A 9,246-nucleotide genomic window follows, 5' to 3' on the forward strand; every position below is an offset into this window, starting at 1 on the left:
GGTTTTTATTTCACGGCCGATCGGACCTTGAAAAAAATAACCCTTGTATTTTACATCTGATCTTTAAAAACAATTGTCATTCCCACATGTTTTGAATTAAAATTATTAAAATCAACACTAATTGATTACAGTTTCTTGTCGAATATTTTGTCAAGATAACAGAAGCGGACTGTAATATTGTCTTCATATACCTATTGAAGCAAAGGTTGCTGTTATCGAACTGTTGCTTTCATTGAATTCAGTCTTTAGTTAGTGGGTAGTGTATTTTTTTTTTTTTTCAGTTTCGAAAGTGTCACTTTTACAATTTATATATGACGTGACACAAAAACCAACTGCTGTTGAATTGTTGCGACGGAAGAAAATTCCAGTCGTGTGTCTCAACGTAACTAACAACACGCAAAATCTATTATACTTCAGCTAGGTGAGGTTTTTTTAAGAAATGGGAACGTCCACTTAAGAAGGTATGAAAACTTACTTTTATTGATTTTTAACAAAAATAATATATCTGAAATTTATACATATAAATCTAAAAAAAAAAATTAACAGCAGAATTATAGTTTTCTAAAATCTAACATGAAAAATAACGTTATCTTGATGAAATTAATGTTAAATATTTTTCAAAAACAATAAAACATAAAATTGATTAATAGTACGAAATTATTAATTTCAAAAGAAAATACCGAAGTTACAAAAACCAATTTTGCTTCCTTACACAAAAAAAAAACACATTTAAGTGATGAATGTTGCATCCAATTCAATTAACCTTGAATCCAGTAATTCTTTAATGTATTTTACAAAAATTAAGATCAGAAAATAGATCATTAAGTTTTGCTTGATTAATTAATGTTATTTCATTCCCTTAATAATGAAATTTTTTAATTTACTAAAAGCGTATTTGAATGTTTCCTTAAACTGATGAAAAATTAAAGAAATTTGATCCAGTTCAAAATACTTTACGGTATCATAAGTCTATTGGATAAAAGTTAAAAACTTATTTCTACTCTAATAAAAACCTAATTTAGAAAAAAGTTAATATATTACTTTTAATATATATTAATACATTTACAGTAAGAAGTTTGTTCAAGCCTTTGATAAGGTTTAAAAATTGTTCCCCCTATCATTAAAAATTTATTTATGAAAAAAATTAATCTAATTTTTTCCAGAGTAAGTTTATTATCAGTCCCTGAAAAGGTATGTCCCTTTATCAAAAACTTAGGTCACAATATGTAATCTAACATATTAAGTCCTTTTTTTGTCTGCAGTTCAGGACTCTTTCTGTAGACAGATTGAAATAATGGTTGTTCCGAAGTACTGGTCAATAATTACTGCTCCTGTTCACAAATCTTCAATGTCAGGGTGGGACAACAAAAAATCCCAAGTTTGCTTAGAATAGAACCTCATTGTATTATTGATTTTTGCCCTTAGAAAAATATGAAGCAGCCAAAAAGATTAAATCTCTGGAGAATTCCTCCTAATCATCTGAAGAAATATTTACAGTATACTGAAAATCTCACCTCGGTGCTTAAATAACAGTATCTTTGAAAGATAAGATATTGAACTTTTAAAACGAATATTTGTCGTTTAATGTTCCTTAGCAGAAGTCATAAGAACATTGATCTGGGAATATGATTTGTCAATTCTTTCTTTGCAGACAAACAGTTTATCTAGCCATCCTCCAAGAGCACAAGACAAATTGCAATTCAAAATTATCAGTTTCTTTTATGATTTCCCACATGGATAGAAGTTATCAAGATGTTTGTATATACTTTAAGGTCAACTGTATCTAGTCAAATATACATTCTTATCTAAATGTTTTCTCGTGTTTTTATTACCTTTTTTGGTGAACATGTATCTCCTACCACATTCTGATTTTCTGAACTAGACATTGCTGATTTCATATCCCAAGTTCCATTTTAATGTTTAATAAGCAATTTTGCTTGGGGATCACATAATTTATTAAGCTAGCTAGGATTTAGATATGCCTCCTTAATATTGGTTTTCTCATGTTTCTATTGCCTGAACTACAATTACACATACATATTATGCAGTGACATCATTGGTCAGCAAACACTAGGGTCATATCAACTTCTAAATCTTCATTAAAATATTTGTTACATTTTTACATTAAAATTCTTGAAGCGGGATAATTTTCTGAAAACCATTGTGTGTGGTTGTTATGATTCCTGTACTAAAAACAGAAGAGGTCAAGATTCACACCATCGGTTACCATCCTATTTATTTTAAAAATATTGTGTGCATTCAGTTTGAAAGAATAGCGAGTTGAAGATTGATGTACGGAAATAATATCGATTCTTAATTCAGCTAAAAGAGCTTTATTTTAATTAATTACTTAAAAATTAGACGCATTAAAGAAAACTTATTGTAAATATACATATTAACCATAAACAAAGCGTTGTTTACATAAAAATCAAATGACAACATTTGATTATCAGTAAATTCCTCCATGCTAATTTTCTTTTTTATTACAAAACTTTAGACATAGTGCAAGGGGACGTTAAGTTAACTATCCCTATTGAATGTAGCATGCTTGAAGGTAGTGTCCATAACCATGGCATCCTCGACAGGCCTGCTGCGCTGGCAGGAATGTTGGCATCCACCAGGAAGTTTCAGGCCAGGGAACTTCTTCTTATCCAGGTGGTGTTAGGTAACAGAATAAGCTCACAACAGAACGCAAGGATGGGGGGAGATTTATGTATCTCCTTACTAATTGCAGAACCTGAACAAAAGTACCTTGCGACTTTGTTTTGCTTTTTATCAGGTGAGTAATTGTTTATTTGGTCTAAATATCTTTAATTTGTTTATTTATTTATGGACTGAGTTGTATATTGCAATCCAAACCTTTAGAGAAGATTGTAACAGTACAAGGTGAAAAGATAAAGATGCTACGATTTGCTGATGATATAGTAATTCTAGCCGAGAGTAAAAAGGATTTAGAAGAAACAATGAATGGCATAGATGAAGTCCTACGCAAGAACTATCGCATGAAAATAAACAAGAACAAAACAAAAGTAATGAAATGTAGTAGAAATAACAAAGATGGACCACTGAATGTGAAAATAGGAGGAGAAAAGATTATGGAGGTAGAAGAATTTTGTTATTTGGGAAGTAGAATTACTTAAGATGGACGAAGCAGGAGTGATATAAAATGCAGAATAGCACAAGCGAAACGAGCCTTCAGTAAGAAATATAATTTGTTTACATCAAAAATTAATTTAAACGTCAGGAAAAGATATTTGAAAGTATATGTTTGGAGTGTCGCTTTATATGGAAGTGAAACTTGGACAATCGGAGTATCTGAGAAGAAAAGACTAGAAGCTTTTGAAATGTGGTGCTATAGGAGAATGTTAAAAATCAGATGGGTGGATAAAGTGACAAATGAAGAGGTATTGCGGTAAATAGATGAAGAAAGAAGCATTTGGAAAAATATAGTTAAAAGAAGAGACAGACTTATAGGCCACATACTAAGGCATCCTGGAATAGTCGCTTTAATATTGGAAGGACAGATAGAAGGAAAAAATACTTTTGGAATATGTAAAACAAATTGTTAGGGATGTAGGATGTAGAGGGTATACTGAAATGAAACGACTGGCACTAGATAGAGAATCTTGGAGAGCTGCATCAAACCAGTCAAATGACTGAAGACAAAAAAAAAGAAAGTATTTCTCATTTAATATTATAATTCATTTGTTGATTCAGCTGATATTTCTTGCATAAATTCTGTGTAGAATTAAGTTCAGTTATTTTCGTAATTCATTTAATTATTTGTAAGTATATGATTGTAAAAAAGGTGATTTATGATCTTTTGTTTTTCAGGCTATGTTCAATTGCAGATTTTCAAATTGATTATTTGAAATATGTATTTTTATGTATTTGTCATGTGTTATTATAACTGATATGTTGATTCAGCTGATATTCCTTGTATAAATTCTGTATAGGATTAAGTTATTTTTATTTCATAATTTCATTTAATTTTAATTTTTTAAGGTTATGATTTAAGAAAAGGTTAGGTTGTTTTTTCTCTAATTATAGTCCAATTTCTTTTGTCAAATACGAGCTGTGTGTCATTTTATTTTTGTTAATTTTTACCCAACATCCACTTTTCATTACCTGTCACAATTCGATGGAGAAATGACTTTCTTTTGTACCTGGTGAGTAACATTCCGCAAGTGGTTTTTCCATTTTCTTGCTCTCTTTCATTCTTTTGATATGGAACCCATTTTGCCATTTTTTGGATCTTTCTCATGGCTTTCAAACGTACGGAGACAGCTTCTCTTGTTACGTATAATTGATCTGATCATTTGATTGATTAAGTTATTGAATTTGAGCGTCATCCTCATCCAAATTGCTTGCAATTTGCAAGCATTGTTGTCTTTAAACTTTTTCAGTGGACTTCCACATTGTTTGTTTCTCACATCAAAATCGCCACTATTGAATTTTTTATCCACTCAAAGCACTATGATTTACCAAGGGCATGCTCTCCGTAAGCTTCCGACAAGCATTCGATGCGATTCTGCAGCAGTTTTCTGTAAATGGTAACAGAATATCAGTGCTGTCTGCAAATTTTAGTTTATAGATACAAATCGCGACATGTTTAATGCTAATTAAAACACTTTTGGTATAGAGGTTAGCCCTCGGAATGGTTTTACAGCTTTGGTTAAGGCATTTCTTGACCACCTAATTATGGAGATACATATGGTTGCATATGTGTTTTTGATTTAATAGTTCTGGCATTTTATGGCGTGTTAATTGTCAATAATGTGTTATGACAGTTGGTCACTGCAGATAATAGCACTTTCTGAATTTATCCATTTGTATGATGGCTTTAACCCTTTTAGGACCAGAGAATTTTTGCCTACTTTAAGAGTTACGTACCAGAGAAATATAGTTACTTGCTGAAAAAGTCCGAAGTTAGGTAGTGTGTTTTGCAAGCTTTTTGTAAAGATGCTATAAAATTACTTCAAAATAAGTTATTGACATGATCTTTATGTCAATGTTTTTGTAGTTTAATGTGCTATTCAAATAACAAAAAATAATTTAATAACAAAAATAGCCAGATTTTTTTTTTTGTTAATATATAATTGCATTAAAAATTTTTTCTAATAATTTTCCAGTTTGGTATGATGTTTCTTCAAAACAAAAAAAATTTTTACAATGGGAAACCTAATAATTGTTTTTAGTATATATTTCTCTAGTAAAGTGTAAAGTTTCAACTTGCACGAAAAATAATGAGTAAATCATAAAATTAGTTTTTTTTTTGTAAAATCATTAATTAAGCCTCATAATGTAAAATATTATATTCCAATAATTAAACTACTTACATTTTTTTTAGTTCTATTTAGTCACCAAGGCACTAATAATAAAAGTTGAAAACATCTATTTACACTATTTAGGTTTTTTAAAATGTTTTACTTGCATTTGTGCTTCAAGAAACAAAGAGAGTGACAGCCTTCCTGGCACTTGGATCATATTGTCCTTGATCTTTACTTTTTTCTTTCAGCTTCTGAATGTCCTCTATTTGAACAGACCCAGCAACTTTTTTCTTTTTTTCTTGGGAAGTTTTTCCAGTTGTCAAGAAGATGCATTACTATTACTGTCACTACCCTCACCATGCTATTGCTTCACCCAAGCATCACCAACCTTGAATAATAGAAACAATAAACTGATATCTATCAAGAGGCTTAGTTGCATTTTGTCTACATGTTAATTGGTATAAAATATACACATTTAGCATTCTAGAGAAAAAATTGAAGGTGACTTTCTTCCAATATTTAACTGTATGTCACTTATCTAGAGCATCATATCAAATGCCTCAATCCCATCCATGTAGCTTTTATAATGTGCAATGATAGCAGGTTTCTCCTTTGTTACAAGTCTACTGAGCCATTTATTAGTAAGGAGTATGTTTTTTCTCATGATAAGCTAAAAGTGTTATATTGCTTTTTTTTGTAAACTTTTTCTTCTACTTTAAAATTTTTTTTATAGCTTCTGGAAGACGATTTTTATTTTTCCTGACAGTTCCTGTTACAAACATTTGTTCTGAATAAAACCATTTTATCAGAGAAATACTAGTAAAAAAGTTAACAATAAAAATATGATACCCGTTTTTCAAATAATTACAAGCCAAAGTAATTTTTTTTTACAACTGTATACGCTAAACCAAAATTTTTTATGCCATTTGTGTCTTCAGTTGACTTTGCACCTTTAAAGCAAAATAATTTCAAACAGTATTTTGAAACGGCACCACGTAAAATCCAAAACTTGATCCGCCAACAATGATGGTGATTATTTGGTAGGTACTGCATTAAAATTGTTTGGTTCTTGGTTCCTATTAAGCTTTCATCAATCGAAATTTGTTGGTTGGCTATATAGTAAGGTTGAAATATATTATTGCAGTAATCTTCCAGAGGTTGAAATTTCTGAGATGGGTCATAACCATGTTCATTCGATTTAGTCAAGTTAGAATTGTAAACCATATGAAAAAAACGCTAGGATATTTTCAAATCTAGCTCGGGTAAACATTTTGCCAAACTATGGAATAAATTGCGAGTCGTTCTTATTCCAATATGATTTTATTGTCTGTTTTCTGTTTAGCTCCATGTTAAAGATAACAGTAACAAAAGCCCAATATTTCAGATGTTATAACTGGTACTCAAGACTATAGACGGCTGAGAGGTGAAATTCTGGTAGCCCTATTCATGTTAGAAAGGGATCGGTTAGCATACCTGTTCGTTTCTCTTACAAATATGTTTAGCAGCATTTCACTGAAAAATAATTTGAAAAAGTCTATTGGATTTCTAGCTGTTGAAGGAATGTGTTTCGGACCAGGATTTTCATGAAAGCCAAAATTGTACTCAAATATTATTAGGCTAGACTCTGAAATATCTTCTCATTCACTTTCATCATCACCATTATAAGAACTATCAGAATCTGAGTCGCTAAGAACTTGCATGTTAACATGAGTCTGCCTAGCATGTTGCAAAACATTCTGCGTAACCTCAGTTTAACTTTCACCTGCGTTGCTTACTGTACTAATATCTGATGACGAAAACAATGGTCCTGATGTTCAGCCTTGGTCAGGATTATAATCTAGGTCAATATCACTATTATCACTGAATATATCATAAATACTACTATCAGAGTCGGATAGAACAAGTTCACGATCTATTTCACTACTTCTAATAAGTTCATCTGCCATTTTTAAATACAGTATTACATACTTAAAACAAAAATAAAATAACTGACATAATATAAATACACAGAAAAAAAACCATTAAATGTACACAAAAATACAGTAATAATGTAAACAATGACATTCATGCCTGACTGTGACTAACTACATTGATTTCTTCTTTATGATTACACAATTTATCAGGATTGCCAACTATTTTCATAATAGTATTATTAACAGTACACAGAATCTTGTAATAATCATATTTTGTACAAAAATCAGCTTAAATAACTAAAACAAAAATAAACAAAGTAGGTGATAGATTGCTCGCTAGGTCTTTTTTACAAAAACTACGGTGGGAATAGATCGCTTGTTTGATCATTCTCACATTGTTTGTACGGGCAATAAATCACACACTCTATCCTAAAAGGGTTAACATGAAAATTGACTTCTGTATAATTTCAAACTGGTTAGAATTCATAGAAATGTCTTTAAATTACCTTTATATTAATGAAAATTTATGAAATCTCTTGGTTTGAGTAAAAAAAAAATGCTGCATTGGGTTTTCAACTTTAGTTTATAAGTACAAATCATACATTCTGATATGAAATATTTCTTTAAATAAAATGATAGATTGTACATTTAAATTTTTAAAATGGTGTCATAATTGTTTGTGAAACATTTCTTTAACTTTTGAGAAAATATTTTTAGATATATAACAAAGCTTGTGCATCAATTTGCTGTAACGAAAAATGTTTCATGTAAATTGATTTAAATGGTAAAAATTCACTTATGGTAAAAGTATTAAGGAATTTGATAATATTTGCATTTTTTAATAAAATTTCCATTGTTTATTTTTTTTATCTTTTGTTTATATTTTAAGGTTGATATTGAGTAAGTAATGCTGTAATCAAATCTGATCTGTTTTCTTACGAACTTCCATTAAAAAAAATCTTGTTGCAAGATGAAATTCTCTGGTCCATCTTGCATTTGAGGAAAGACCTTTATCTGAATAAAAATAATTGTTATGCATGCTTTGGTGATAAAGAATAACCTGTAAAGTTGCAGTTGGGATATTGTACAGAAAACATTTAATTTTGGGGTGTCCATTTCGCATTTAAGAGTTAATGGGAATTTCTGACCCCCTAGTTATATATATGTGTTTGACTTTTCCATGAAGATGAAAATATGATACATCACTAAAGATGATAGGATCAAGAAAGTCGTTATCTTCATGCTACTATATTTCAATTGAAAACATGGCATGCACAGGATAGAATGTAGGCTTCAAAGTATGTAACGGCTGTAAACAGTAAAGACAGATATGTAAGTGTTTCTTTAAAAATTCCGTACTGTCAACACAGGCATCACTAGTGCATAGCTGGCCTTCATAACAGATTTTTGCAAGAGACTATCTGATATGTTCAACATTTTCTACAAGCACCCATACCCATAATCTTCCTTTTATACAGACATCCCTGGTTGTTTCAAACCAATTATGAATGAATGTTATCGACACTTGGAGGATTACTATTAAACGTTTTACACAACAAATATTGAACTACAGATTCACATTTAGCAAACTACTAAATACAGAAATCTTTCTGTTCAGAAGTCACCATCTTTGCTAGTACTGCTATTAAACAGAAAGATAGGGAATATGTTCTTTTATTCTTAATAAATGTATAGAGATATTTTATTCTTTGCTGCAACAGCGTGGTAGTTAGAGAGAGAGAAAATGTTACAGATTTCAACCAGATCACCTAAGGATTTAAAAAATTCCTTTTTTTATAATAATGAAACTTTTGGATGAGTTAGTTTGTATTCTTAGCTAATTTGGTAGATTTATTTTTCGCTATAGAGTTATTTAATTTTTACTTTCCCATCAAATATAGCAGAAACAGCTATATTAAAGGGGAAAGTATGGTGATCATGTCAAAAATAGGGTATCAGATATTTTACAAATCTTGAAAAGATTTGTTTTAGGATTCAATTAGTTCATCTATACCAAAATACTTATGTATGTATGTTTGCGTATGTATATATGGTGTACTGCA

The sequence above is a fragment of the Lycorma delicatula genome, chromosome 13, assembly GCF_047948215.1.
Source record: "Lycorma delicatula isolate Av1 chromosome 13, ASM4794821v1, whole genome shotgun sequence".
Classification (NCBI taxonomy): domain Eukaryota; kingdom Metazoa; phylum Arthropoda; class Insecta; order Hemiptera; family Fulgoridae; genus Lycorma; species Lycorma delicatula.